General features: G+C 47.0%; 1 long non-coding RNA gene across 1 annotated transcript in view; it reads left to right on the forward strand.

Annotated features, from left to right (window-relative positions):
- The window catches only part of LOC121483585, a 29,142-nt gene extending 16,953 nt beyond the window's left edge, over positions 1-12,189 (forward strand). The window contains exons 2-3 of the long non-coding RNA XR_005985749.1: positions 3,948-5,397; positions 12,034-12,189. This is a non-coding gene — a long non-coding RNA (uncharacterized LOC121483585). The remainder of the gene's footprint in view (positions 1-3,947; positions 5,398-12,033) is intronic.
- The last annotated feature ends 502 nt before the right edge of the window (positions 12,190-12,691 follow it).

Genomic DNA, 12,691 nt, shown 5'->3' on the forward strand with positions numbered 1-12,691 from the left:
CAGTGGAGGAATTCTCTCCACAATTCCATGATGCCCCTTGGCTATGGCCATTCAGACCCTGCCTTAAACGCTTCCAGTAATGGATATCTCGTTCCCTTGCACACTTGCCTGTTACGGTGCACTCTGCAGTAACTCAGGGATATTTGTAGACTTGTAGCGAATACGTTTAGTTGTGAGCTCAGCCATCCCGGCCCCTGTGAGGACCACAGGCTTGGGCCAGAAAGCCTTTGGCCTTTAAGATGAAATAAATGGTAAGCCCACTTGTCCTCCCGGTCTGCCTCTCTCTGGCCTCTGATAGCTGTTCATTCTCAGGGGGCCTGATCCTAGGACCTCCGTGTGTGTAACGGCAAAGACTCTATTGCACTTCAAGTTCTATTACAACCACATTTGGTTCTTATCTTTGCTCAAAGTTGTGTTCTCCTGGTCTTTTTGGGGGTCCAACTAGCCAAGGTGGGAAACCTTTAAGTACCTCTGAACAAGAAGGCTTATTTTTTTAAAGATTGTATTTATTTATTTATTTATTTTTTATATTTTATTTATTCATGAGAAACACACACACACACACACACACACACACACACACACACAGAGGCAGAGACACAGGCAGAGGGAGAAGCAGGCTCCATGCAGGGAGACTGATGTGGGACGCGATCCTGGGTCTTCAGGATCACGCCCTGGGCGGAAGGCGGCGCTAAACCGCTGAGCCACCGGGCTGCCCCAAGATTGTATTTATTTATTCATGAGAAACACAGAGGGAGAAAGGCAGAGACATAGGCATAGGGAGAAGCAGGCTCCATGCAGGGAGCTCGATGCGGGACTCGATCCCAGGACCCCGGGATCATGACCTGAGCCAAAGGCAGATGCTCAACCACTGAGCCACCCAGGTGCCCCAAGGAGGCACATTTTCAAAGGAAGGCATGTGGAAGCTGCAGTCATAGGAAGGACATTTAAATTGGATTTTCCTGGAGAGTCTTGGAGACAGTAACATCATGTTCCATGATTTCTGGTGAATTTTCCTCAGGCATTTGGTCTGCTCTGTTCTCGCCTAGGTTTTCTCAGCTATTTTTCACTAATGGTTCCAAGGACACTTCTGTTGCAAGGATTTAGGGGCTAGGACTCTTTCCAAGTGTCAAAAACCCCAACTTCTACTGTCTTAAGGGACAATTAGAGAAAGTGTGCTGGTTCACATCACAGGGTAATTCAGGGTCCGGGCTGGCTTTGGGGGAGGCTTGATTTCAGAGAGACTCTGGTGCATCACGAGACTCATTTCTCTCCCACTGGAGACTCTGGCCAGCTCTTCTCCAACCTCTGGCTTGATCCTCAGATCTCACATGGGGGGGGGGTAGGATACTGGCAGTGGCTTCTCATTATTTCCTCACTTCCAAATCTTGCTACTCCACTCAGGGGAAAGCTTGAGACTTTTACAGGAACTACCAGAAGGTGACCCCTTTTCTCTTTCTGTTTTCTACAGCCTGGTGTAGGGCGTGGAGCCTCACCTAGACCATTTGTGCTTAGGCTGGAGGGAGGGATCCCCGCCTGAGCAGAAATCTGGGGTGTTGCTGCAAGAGGGGGGCTAACAGCTACTGGGAGGCAAAACCAGACGTGTCTATAATGTGGATCCCTATCAATTTTCTTCTTGGAGGCTTCCACCCCATCAGTGGGACTCATATGTCCATATACTCAGGAAACAGCCAGCCATTGGCAGCTGCAGCCTCAAACACAAGAGGGATAAAACAGGAGCTCTCTTGGAATAGAACACCGAGTAGAGTTTTGCAATCAGGGCCAATATAAGGAGGGTGACAGAGGGAATTCCGCTCTGTGTGGTGGGAGAGGAGGGAAATAAGGAGACTCGGAGGGCACAGTGTGAAAGCAGTTTGGCCACAGGATCCTCTAAAACCATATAATAATAATAATACTTTGCAATAATGTATATTGAGTATAATGCCAGACATTATCTAGGCACTTTACAGGATAGCAGAGCTAGTAAGTGGCAGATGGAGAATTTAGACTCTAAAAGCACTTAACCCCCATATAGTGTCTCCAAGTGAATACACAGAAAGGGTGACACCCTTATGGCTCTAGAGACAGGAATGCGGCCGAGGGAGCGGCTAAGCCATTCCCTAGTGCTGGCAGCCTGGAGGCCATAGGGGAAGGACAGACGAAGGAGAGATGGACAACCTCATGTCTTCAGGACAGAGGTGCGAGGGAGTAACTGTGCCCGGCACGGTGCAAGGAAGCACCAGGGGTGCTGTATCTGAGGGGAAGTGCAGGGAGCGGCGGAGCTCTGGGCTTTTGCCAGGTGAACCACTAACTCGCAGTGTGACTGGGTACAGGTCACTTCACCTCTCCGTGCTTCAGTTTCCTCTTCTGTGAAATAAAGATGACTGCACCTTGTGTCCCCTGTAGTACCATTACAGAGATTAGACCAAACAATGTGAGATGAAACACTTTGTATAGAGAACTCTCAGCCATAATTATGCTTTCTATAGGCACTTAAAAGCTTATTTGCAATAATTTACAGCATTGTCGCTGAGGTACTGTTATTAGAGGAGAGCCTGTTTTTCTAAAGAGTATCAGGCAGTCCCTTCTAGAAATAACTTATATTTTAAAAATTACACGTTCAATGTAGATAATTTACAAAACAAAAATGAATCTGGGAAGAACACAATAAAATCTCCCAGAAAAATCTACTAGGTATTTTCATTAATATTTTTTTCAGTTGGCTTTCTATGCCCCTCTGTGCTTTCTTTTGAGCTAATAGTGTTTCGATTTAATATTTTATCTTACATACACACACCGTCTTTACTCTCACAACCCACTTCTTTCCATTTAATTTATTATGAGGCTATTTCCTAGTCATTAATCTTGTACAACAGTGATTTCCAATTTTTTTACTCCGATCCATAGTAAAAAATTTATTTACATCACTACTGAGTAAACACATATACACACATACATACAACTGCCCAATATTGTCCTTACTATATATTGTGCACTCTGATATTTTGTAGTCCACGTTATAATGAAATAGCACATAATAGAATACACTATTTCATGATTCAATAGTTGATTACGCGATCCACATAAAGATCACAATTTGTGGTTTGAAAAACACTAAGCCATGACATCAGTGTTAGTGGATAGACGGCAGCCCATTTGTAGAGATATACCATAATTTTTTCACATATCTTCAATGGTTGGACTTCTATATTATTCCTAATATTTTGCCATTTATTCTTCTGTTTATTAAAATTTTCAAGAAATATGTATCGAGTGTGTACTAGGAATATGGCAGTGACCTAGAAAGATGAGGTGCTCATGTTATTGCTCTTATATTCTTTGGGGGCAGGGAAACAGGCAATCCACATATCTATAGAGCAGGAAATATCGAGATAATGTGATGGGGAGGGATGAGGGTGGGAGCTCTCTTAAGCTATGGTCAGGAAAGTTCTCTCTGAGGGTTGGCATCTCAGCTGGTATTTCAACAACAAGAAGATATTGTTGAACTACTTCCCGAGAAGACTTGCGGTAAGAGAATCTGGGTTGGGAAGACAGTTAACAGAAAGGTCCTAAGGTGGTCAAGAGCTTGGCATATTTGTGGGACACCTGGGTGGCTCAGTGATTGAGTGTCTGCCTTCAGCTCAGGTCATGATCCCGGGGTCCTGGGATCGAGTCCCACATTGGGTTCCCTGTAGGGAGTCTGCTTCTCCCTCTGCCCATGTCCCTACTTCTCTCTGTGTGTCTCTCATGAATAAATAAATAAAATCTTTAAAACAAAAAAGAGCTTGGCACATTTGAAGATCAGAAAGATGCCCAGTGTGACCCTAGTACAATGAGCAAGGTAGAAGGGTGAGAGTCATAAGAGATGAGGTTAAAGAGGTTGAGGGGGTTCAGATCATCTAGAACCTTCTATCACAAACATGCTCCATCTTTGCTTACACCTCCAGGTATGTCTCAAGGGAAAATCTTGAGAAGCATTCTTGAGCAGCAGCAGCTGTGACCTTGGAACCGTGAGTTGATGGGGAGAGTAAGAAGTGGCATATTTTTTTGAAAGAAGGCTTCTGTGCTAAAGAAGATCCAAGTTTTGTTGGAGGAGCATGGCCCTGGCACAGCACCTGGTTGTGTTGCAAATAGATCTTTCGTAAGGGACTTTAAGGTCCCAGAAGATAGGATCTTTGTCTAATTCACTGCCATCTCCTCAGCATCTAGCACAATGCTTGACTCAAAGGAGATGTTCAAGAGATGTTTGCAAAGCAAACGACTAATAAGTGGACATCAACCCTAGCCTGTAGGCAAAGGAGAGATGTAATTTGCAACAAATCATTAGCGTACATTTACGTTTTCTTAAATGTGACCCTCTATCCCCATGCTAACAGAGAGAAAGGCCTTCCGTGTACTGAAGGGAGAGTATTTCTTTAGTAGCTTCTCTCTAGTGAAGTCGTAAATAATCTCTCAGAAGGCATTACTTATTTTACTCGGTCTTTTTTTTTTTTTTTTTAAATGAAATGGCATGACAACTCACCAGCTGCTTTTTGCAATGAAAAAAGATAACACATCACGATTGCCAGAAACAGATGTTGAAGAGGCCTAGAAATCTGATTTTTCCACATCAGGGACCCTGTTGTGTACTGAAATAAATTGACAGGGTTATTGGAAGCTAGACTGTTGGTTTCTTTGTGGTTACTCGCTCATTGTGTGGAAGAAGGGGTGGTAGAGAACATCACTGGAATGCGCTGGCCCTGGAGGGGGCACCAGAGGTGGCCCTCGTCGGCCAGAAGCTCTTGCTGCTTTGGTGCTGACTGGCTCCATGTAACACAGCCTTCTCCTGCCTGCTGATTTGTCACCACCACCAACCCATGCCCTGGCTGATCATGGATGGGCCCAGACATTTCATTCTAGTGGTTACTGAATGCCTCTATGGACTGCTTTCTGGTTCCTGGCTAAATGAGCTCCTAGGCTCAGTGCTTTGCAATACAGAGAACATTCTAGAAACCAATGTGGAGCAGAATATGAAGAGTAAGGAGAGATCTCTGAAGAGTAACTTAAAACCTCCCTCCAGAATTTGAACTTATAAGTGTGATCACTGGGTAGGAAAACTGCTTTAGTCCTCACTGAAATAATTCTTCTGGGGGAAAAAAAAAAAACAGCCCATCTATGGGAATTGAGCAGGAGGAGGCTTTCTCTCTCTTAACAAAATTGTCTTTTCTCATGTTCTTAGCTTTTTACTGAGATATATAGTATTCCTCCAGGAAGTACACAAGTCGCCCGTGTACAGTTTGGTGGATTTGCATCCAGTCAACACACAAATGAAACCAGCACCCAGATGGTGAAACAGAACGTGACCGGCACTCCAGAAGACACCCTCATGCCCCCTTCTGGGCACCTCCCTCACCAAAGGTAACTACTACTTTGTCTTCTAACACAATAGATCAATTTCACCTGTTGTTTTTCTTTTTTTAAGATTTTATTTATTCATGAGAGACACACAGAAAGCAGCAGAGACATAGGCAGGCTCCCCACAGAAGCCGCATGTAGGACTCGATCCCACGACCCCAGCATCACGCCCTGAGCCAAAGGCAGATGCTCAACCACTGAGCCACCCCAGCGTCCCAAGTTTGGTCTGGCTTTGAGCTTCATGTAAATGGAATCTTGCAGTATCTGCTCTTGTGGCTTCTGTTGTTCAATGTCACATGTGTGAGGGTCTTCCATATTTGTCTCTGTAGCTAGAGTTCTATGGGTCCCACTGCCACAGAGCTGTCCATTGTGCGCATCGACCCCAATTCATTTTTCCTTTCTACTTTCAATGTGCACTTGGGTAGTTTGCAGGGTTTGGCTATCACAGCAATGCTGCTTTGTTAAACATGTCTTTTGGGGGATCTCCTTTCTATTGCTGCAGCCCCACCCTATCCCCCCACTTTAGGTAACTCTCCGCAGCCAGCCACCACGGCGATTATGTGAAAGTGTGCTTTGACAGAATTTCACTTAGAAAGGGCTGTGCTCTGGAGCTTCTTTCCGACTCTCCCTTAAGTAGGATACTTTCTGTAGCCACAGCGGTGCAGACCGCTCAGCATCTGCTCAAGTATGAAATTAATCTTTACATAATGCTGGCTGGGATCGGAAGGCAGGGTGGGCGGTAGGTAGCAACTAGAGGAAACCATTCGGGTTATTGAGATTTGTTTTTCAGGATGATAGTTTCACAATGTCCCCGATTCCCTGGATATTAAAGCTTACAGAAGGAAAGAGGGAAAGCTGAACTTGCTTTCTGAACAGGAACACAAGCGGGTGTTAAAGAGAGGTATGAGAGTCAGCGTGGATTGCAATCGTGGTTGGACCAGCTGGGTTCGAATCTGACTCCATCGCTTACAGTGTGATGACACTGGGCAAACTGCTTGACACCTCTGTGCCTCAGTTGTCTCAGCTGCCAAGTGGAGATGTTGGTCACCTCGGCCTCACAGGGGTAGACTTGTAAGGACTCAATGGGATAATACACATGAAGCACTTAGAACTCCTGGCACGTGGCACGTGCCATGTGTGCGGTGGTTGTATTAGTGCCTCTCTTAAGTCTTGAACCCTAGAGGCAGTGCCTGAGACAGAGGTTCTTCCTCAAGTTCATTGGGACAGTATTCTCCAGAGATGGAGAGGGCAGGAAGCTAGACAAGGCAGGAGGAGCTAAGCGAGGACGTGGTCCAGCTGGAGTCCAGCGTTAGCCTACTTCCAAAGTGACTCTTGGAGTAGAAATGACACCAGAGCTGTCCCGCCTTGAAGCAAGGGGGTCAGCTTTTTATGCCCCCATTTTCAGTTGGTTATTGACTGTGGGCTGCCCGGGGTGGGGCCGGTGCTCCAGTTGGCTGGAGCCAGTCCTCCCAGCCCACAGCAGGGGATCCGAGCGGGGACACCTCTACTGTGTAGCATTCCTAACCAGCTTGCGTTTGTAATCATGTCAGAAGAGCCACAAAAGCAGCGGGGAAGAAAGCCTTTCAGAGGTAAGGCAGGTAGCTTCCTGAACATTCTTTGGCAGGAACAGGATGCCCATGTACCTGGGAGCTCTAGAAGTCTGTGCCTGCATGAGTGATGAGTGTGTGTATGTGTGTGTGTGTGTGTGTGTGTGTGCACTCCCACACCAGCAGTTGCCTGGGTACAGGCTTGAAGCATTAAGGCTGCCCTTGGAATCTGCCCCCGGGGGTCAGCCGGCCCCTCCCTCAGCCCGGCTTCTTGGGACACTCGCCATTCTAGACCACCACTTTTCATCTGAGTTTTTCCCTGCCTTCTGGCCATCTCTGTCCCTGTGGGAGAAATGAAAAGAAAGGTACAGAATGAAAAGAAATGTCATCTCTTTGAGGCTCCCTGGATCTGTGGAGCTTCAGAGTGAAATGTCGCCATACCAACAGCTCATGACTTCATCAGCATTTAGATAATCTGCCCCTCTCCGTGGGAGATGGGAACGAGTGAGCTCTGCCAGATGTGTGTTTGGTTTCTAGGAGGCGGCTCTGCCAGCCGAGGCTCTCGCAGCCAGATTTCCACTCGCACGGGACGAGGCAACATTAAGGGGAGATGAATCACCGTGTGGACGGGATAGGAGGCCGCTTGCCTCCCTGACTCTGCACCCGGGGAATTGCAAGGGGAGCCTGTGAACACCCCTGGGCGGATGGGGTGGGGCGTGAGGTCCCCGAGGGACCCCGCCTCACACTAACACTGGCATTTCGTAACCTCAGTCCAGCGGACTAGAGACGTACGTCTCAGCCTGCCGGGGAGGTGAGGTCTAGGAAAGGGGAAGAGAAGTGGAAAGAGACAGATTATACTAAACTGGAATCTGTAACACCTCCCAGCTCCAAGCACTGGTTTGTGAGGGAGTACGTGGTTCATTCATTCTCCATTCATTCATTCGTTCAGCTGGTGTTCATCAAGTGTCCTCTGTGTGCCAGTTTCTGTGCCCCGTGATGGACCAGTCAAGGAACTCGGCCACCGAATTGAATAGTCATAGTCGTGATGAGTGTAAAAGGGCCAAGGCCAGCACAGACTCAGAGTTTTGGCACAGACTGCGAGCTCCAGCACCTTGCTCACCCACCACTACCAGGAGCAGAGCTGGGAAGTCTCTCCAGCATGGGGCCTGCTGCTTCTGACACACGGGAAGCCCACGGGCCAAGCAGAAGGCCAAAGCTGAGAATAAATTAGATTTTGCATCCCAGTGCTGCGGAGGCAATGAACAGCTGCACGGATTCCTACCAGTCCATTCACACATTCATCTGACAGACACCCGAACCTCTCCAGTACACGGCCACTGGACTCATTTCTGACCCTTTGAGATTATTTCCATAATCTGCGTAGGGGCCATTCTGTACAAATCTACCAGAAGACCAGCTGGGACGGTGACAAGTTAAAAGGAAAGCCTGAGGGGCACTTGGGTGGCTCAGTGGCTCAGTGGTTGAGCATCTCTGCCTTCTGCTCAGTTGTGATCCTGGGGTCCCGGGATCGAGTCCCGCATCAGGATCCTCACAGGGGGCCTGCCTCTCCCTCTGGCTATGTCTCTGCCTTTCCCTGTGTGTCTCTGATGAAGGAAAGCCTGATGGAAAAATGAAATGATCCCATCAAGAAAAATTGCTAATTGCGGTTCCTAAGCCTTCCCTCCACCTCAACCCCCACTCCCCGAGGAGATTTTAAAGCAGGTTGTGAATTTTCATGGGCTGCACAGGAGCTTTTGTTGATAGCTTTACCCCCGAGGAATAACAGGGGAGCCTGCCAATGTTCCGTGTGATCGTTGGAAACTCTGTGACTCAGTGGTCAAAACAAAACCCACGGGGCCTGACTGCTGAGGCCCTAGCTTCACCACCAGCTGTAACTTCCTCATTTCTTCTTGTGGCTGGCGAGTTGGGCTCTTTTAGAATGGCAGCCGGTGAAGCTGGTGCAGCCATCGGGTCAGCCCCGGGGACAGACAGAGGCGGAGGCGGCTAAGGCAGCGCGATAACCATAGAAACCGAGATGGGAGGAAGAGGAGCGGGCCCACTAACCGGAGGCACCAGCCCTGCGTCGAGCACTTGTCTGATCAGCCCATTCCATCGTCCCAGCAGCTCCCAGTTGGAGGTTCTGGCATTGGGCTCCCGCCAGGCCCGCTCACTTGCCCGGGGTCACGGCCGTTTAAGTGGGAGACCCCGTCCGGCGGGAATCTAGGTCTAACTCTGCACCACCCATTCTCTTAAATATTTTGCTTACCTGTCTCTCAAGAAAGGGAGCTTTGGCATAAGAGAAAAATAAAGCTGCCAGTTAAAGCTCCCTGACCGTTGGTTGGCAGGGGCCTGCTTAACCACTTTGCCCTTTGAATTTCTTCCCTGGAAGATGTGCCCAGCCCAGAGGGGCTGTTGCCAGGATTGAGTGGGATTAATTAATTTCAAGTCTCTGGCACACAGTAGGCACTCAATAAATGAGAATTCCCTTTCTCTCTGCGACAGTCACTTGGATTCCTTGGCTGGATGAAAATCGGGGGAGCATGAACTCCAGGGGAAGCTTCCCAGAGGCCTGCAACTAACACTGCCTGAGTTTCCCAACCCCGGGAGGGAGGCATCTCCGAGCCCTCAGCCTGGTGCCACTCCTGACCCCTGATGGGACGTGGTGGCAGGGGACCACTGTTGTTAAATGGAGTAACCTGTGTGAAAATCCAAGCTGGTAGAGAGCCATGAAGATTTTATTCCACAACCATCTGATACTGTAGTTACTTTCAGAGAAGGGAGCTAAAAAAAAAAAAAAAAAAAAAAAAAAAAAGCTTTTGATGAAAGAGCCCCTGGCAGTTGGAGGGACTCCTTCCTTGATTGTTGAAGCTTCCAGAAAGTGAGCCCGGTGACCTCTGGGGTGCTGTGTTATTACTGGGCACCAAGTCACACTGCCACCCCCACCCCTGGCCCCCTATGGTACTCCCCAAGTGGCCTTCCCACCTGCTGGTCACATCCCCACAGAGCTGCCAAGGGTGGGCTGCACACAATAGCCGAGGCCCCTGAAGGAGGCTGAGGTCAAAGCCCGGGTTTAGGTCCAGACTCTGCCGCTGCTTCAAAGAACTGCCTTGGGCTTTGTAGAGAGTTTCTCCATTGTATGCAAATGTTCTTTTGATTGTCTTTACAATTTCCTTCCTTTGACTGGGACTTTAATTTGCTGTGTTTTCCCATCTTGAGATGAATTACCGACTTTCAGTTTTAATTTTTAGTTTATGAATTTGAGGCTATGAATTTCCACATAAAGCCTGGCTCTCGCTGTGTCCTACAACTTTTGCTATGAAATATCTTCATTCATTGTCACTTGGGCCAAAGTATTTTCGAATTTTTACTGTGATTTCTCCTTTTTACGTAAGCTTTATTTAGAAGTCTAATATTTAATTTCCAAGTATTTGATGATTTTCTAGTTATACATATTTTTATTTTTGTAAATATTTATTTGAGAGAGAGGGAGAGGGAGGAGGGGTGAAAGGAGAGAATTTTTCTCTTTTTTTGGGGTGGGGAGAGAGACTTTTTCAAGCAGACTCCCTACTAAGTGTAGAGCCCAACCAGCCAGATCCTACAACCCACGAGCCGGATGGGCCAAAACCAAGAGCCAGATGCCTAACTGACTGAACAACTCAGCTGCACATAGTTATACATATTTTAAAATTCACTGCTAGTGGGCAGCCCGGGTGGCTCAGCGGTTTAGTGCCGCCTTCAGCCCAGGGTGTGATCCTGGAGTCCCGGGATCGAGTCCCACGTCGGGCTCCCTGCATGGAGCCTGTTTCTCCCTCTGCCTGTGTCTCTGCCTCTCTCTCTCGCTCTCTGTGTCTCTCATGAATAAGTAAATAAAATCTTTAAAAAAATTCATTTCTAGCTTAATTGAACTATGATCAGGGAACATATTCTAAGTGATTTCAATTGTTTGAAATTTGTATTGATGTGCTTTATGGCCCAGAATTTTTAAATTTTGATAAATATCTCATGTACAGTTATAGTGTATATGTGTGTGTGTGTTACTTTTGTTGTTTGTGTGGTTCAAATCTGCTATATTGTGCCTCATTCTTTTTGCCTGTTTTTTTTCTATCAGTTATGGAGGAAAGTAACTAACAACACAGAAATTATACAAATGATTTAATTTTCCAAATGAACCACTCATGCCCACGTTTTTCATTCCTGGGAATCCCCTTGGATATGATCCCTGCTTGCCAGAACATATGTATTTGGGAAAGGGTGGTCCAGAGGCTTGCTGGTGGCCTTGGATCTTTAAAAATGAGGAAATCAGGTTAAAAGTCCTCACCAAGATTATGGATTTGTCTGTTTCCTCTTTTTTTTTTGTCATTGTTTTGCTTGGTATTTTGAGCTGTGTTATTATATACATGTAGAGTTCTCTTACTTTCCCAGTAGACTGGCCCTTTTTGTCAAATGTCCTTTGTCTTTCATAAGGCTTCTTAGCCTTAAGTCCACTTTATCTGCTATTGTGGTAGCTACGCCAGCTTTCTTTTGGTTAATAACGGTTGCATGGTATACCTTTTCCATCCTTTTGCTTTCAACCTTGCTGTATCTTTACACAGAGAGGAAGGGCACTGTGTCAAATGCCTCAAAGAATGTCGGGCTCACTTTAGTATGTTTCCCTTCTCTCTGAAATCTTGCCCCTCAAGTTCTGGCCTTGTAGGTAGCCCTGAACAGTTAAGTGCTGTCTCCCCAGGATGTGAGACTTCCAGAAGCTTCATGGGCTCTCCGGTGTCTTAGTACTTTGTACTTGGCTTCTTAGACTCTTGGCCTCAAGGGTCTTAGGAGTAAGCAGATGCCTCAAGGGGAGGACTGGGTACAGAATGCCAGATCCTCCTTCGTGTCCTTCCCTTCTCTCTGGGATCCTGGCTGCTACAGATTGTTTGTGTTCCCCCCACCACCACCACCAAATCCATATGCTGAAATCCTAATCCCCGATGTGATGACATTAGGAGGTTGGGGCCTTTGGGAGATGATTAAGTCTTAAGGGCAAAACCTTTGGGAATGGGATTAGTGTCTTTATAAAAGAGACCTCAGTGAGAACCCTCCCCTTTCACTATAGGAGGTTGCAGTGAGAAGATGGCCATCCACGAACAGGAAGTAGGTCGGACACCTCACCAGACACCAAATCTGTTGTTGCTCTGATGTTAGAATTCCCGGTCTCCAGGACTGTGAGAAAGAAACGTTTGTTGTTTAAACCACCTACCACTGGTTTTTGCTATGGTAGCCCAAGAGGACTAAGGTACTGGCCTTTCTTTTTTCTTCTTTCATTATTTATTTATGGGAGAGAGAGAGCACACACAAGGGAGAGAGAGAGAGAAAGAGAGGGAAAGAGAGAGAGAGAGAGAGACAGCAGGAGCAGGTACAGAGGAAGAGGGAGAAGCAGACTCCCCACTGAGCAGGGAGCTGAATGCAGGCACTTGATCCCAGGACCCTGAGATCATGACCTGAGCCGAAGGCAGATGCTCAACCAACTAAGCCACCCAGGCTCCCCGATACTGGCCTTTCAAGACCTCATTGCTTTGGAAGCTCTCTGAGGCCTTCAATCACATTCTTTGTTTTTCTGTCCCACTCATTCCCTGTGGAAAGGCTGGTCTGCAAACAAAAAAAACAAAAAACAAACAAAAAAAAACCCAAACAAACAAAAACAAAAAAACAAAACCTCCTCCAACATTGTCAGAAGTAGATGCCTAGGTGAACATTTTGAATGGTCATTTAAT

This window comes from Vulpes lagopus, chromosome X (assembly GCF_018345385.1).
Source record: "Vulpes lagopus strain Blue_001 chromosome X, ASM1834538v1, whole genome shotgun sequence".
In the NCBI taxonomy this organism is placed as follows: Eukaryota; Metazoa; Chordata; class Mammalia; order Carnivora; family Canidae; genus Vulpes; species Vulpes lagopus.